This window comes from Cebus imitator, unplaced genomic scaffold (assembly GCF_001604975.1).
Source record: "Cebus imitator isolate Cc_AM_T3 unplaced genomic scaffold, Cebus_imitator-1.0 Scaffold376, whole genome shotgun sequence".
Taxonomy (NCBI): Eukaryota; Metazoa; Chordata; class Mammalia; order Primates; family Cebidae; genus Cebus; species Cebus imitator.
Genome location: NW_016107691.1, coordinates 2,330,003 through 2,332,059, shown reverse-complemented (window position 1 = coordinate 2,332,059; position 2,057 = coordinate 2,330,003).

Genomic DNA, 2,057 nt, shown 5'->3' with positions numbered 1-2,057 from the left:
CTCTTGTTGCCCAGGCTGGAGTGCAATGGTGCGATCTCGGCTCAGCACAACCTCCGCCTCCTGGGTTCAGGCAATTCTCCTGCCTCAGCCTCCTGAGTAGCTGGGATTACAGGCACGTGCTACCATGCCCAGCTAATTTTTTGTAGTTTTAGTAGAGACGGAGTTTCACCATGTTGACCAGGATGGTCTCGATCTCTTGACCTCATGATCCACCTGCCTCGGCCTCCCAAAGTGCTGGGATTACAGGCGTGAGCCAGACAGGCAGCTTTTAATGTGATCCTTTCATATGGCTTCTAGACGAAACTGAGTTGTCTCTCTCCTGGAAGCACATGTTTGTGGTTGAGGTGTAATAGGTAGGTGGTTTTAAGCAGAGACATCTTTGGTGCTGTATATAGGAGAAAGGTTAGTGTACTAACGGGCAAGAAACAGATCATATGAAGATGTCAATTACTGCCTGTTAGTCCACTACCTGCTTGCAACCTCTGCTGCTCTTGCTGCCTAGTTTTATATTACATGACCTCACCGTCTAGCCACAGGATGTACCCCTGACCCAGGTGTAGCCAAGTCTGTCGAGTCACTTACCTAGACTGTAACCTGATGCAGAAGATGATCTATGCCCATATGATTCTCCCATTCAAAAATGTGAAGACATCAGCAGTTAGAAATGAGAGTTAGAGTTTACCAAAATGTCCTGAGGAAGAGAGGGATCTATGAAGGATCATGGCAAGAAAAAGTAACAATAAAAGCAGAACTCATGCACAAAATCAGTAGGCCACTGGTTAGGGCTATGGACACGTACACACAGAAGCAGGGATGCTGAAAGAGAGAATGACAATAACAGAGACATTTAGCGAGACATCATGTAGCCCGAGAGAGAGATGAAGAGCGTAACTGCCTCGATTCCTGCTTGCTGATGTCCTTATAATATCCACCTTTTCTTATTTAGCTAATCAGTGAGTTACTAGAATGCCTGAGGAGAGAGCTACTTACATTTGTTTGAGTGTAAGAGCAAGTGAGAGCAAGTAACAAGATGATAGAGACACGGAGCCAAGGAGAGAGGAAAGGACAATAAAAGAAAGAAACAGAGACAGACTGTCCCTACGGATACAAAGCTTGAAGGGCATTCTGTCAGAGAAGGGATCATGGCCACAACCCCTTCTCCCTGGGATTTAACCTGAGGTGCAATTAAAAATGAAGAATGAACAAATGAATGCATGAATATACAAATGAATAAATAATAAATAGACGAGCACATTTTAAATGAATATGTAAAGTTAATGACATCTGTCAGGTGGGACAGAAATGACTATGGCCAAGGTCCAGTGGCAGAAAGAGCAACAAAGCTTCTGAGATCCAACCACTATGACAGCAGAAAGATGACTCAAGCGTTTGAATTCCAAACCACTTTTGCTGGAACATCTTTACCCAACAGTGAACTGAGTGGGGATATCTCACTTAGGGGCCAGTGAGATGGGATTTGAGACATTTTGCCCCAAATACATTAATTTACTCATAATGAATGACAATGCATAGTCTAGCACCATCCATGGCAATTATGGGATCACAGATCTTGACAACTTTGACGGCAGCAAAAGTGACAGGAAAGCCTGTTCTGAAGCAAACAGCTTAGGTAGTAAAGGTAGAGGTCTCCAGCCTCAAAAAAGCTTGTCCGAGTTTAGGCCCAGTGACAGCATGGGGGACCATCCCTGGACCTCAATAAATATGTTGAACCTCGGGGTATTCTCAAACAACAGAAGGCATTTTGATCTCACTGCCTAGTGTTGGACCTACTATTTTGACCTCAAGGGCATTTTTTTTTTCCTGTATTTTGCTTTCCTCTCAGACTATGAACCATTCTGGTTATAAGAATTCAACTTTACTAGGAGTTTAATACCCCTATTTCAACTTATAAGGATTTCTTTCAATGTATAAATAGGAATTTGACACCTATTTATAGGTGAGCTATAAATAGCTGAGCCCAACCCAAATTGCTAACCCACAGAATAATGAGTTGCAAATGGTTGTTTTAAGCCACTGAGTTTTAGATTTTTATGCAG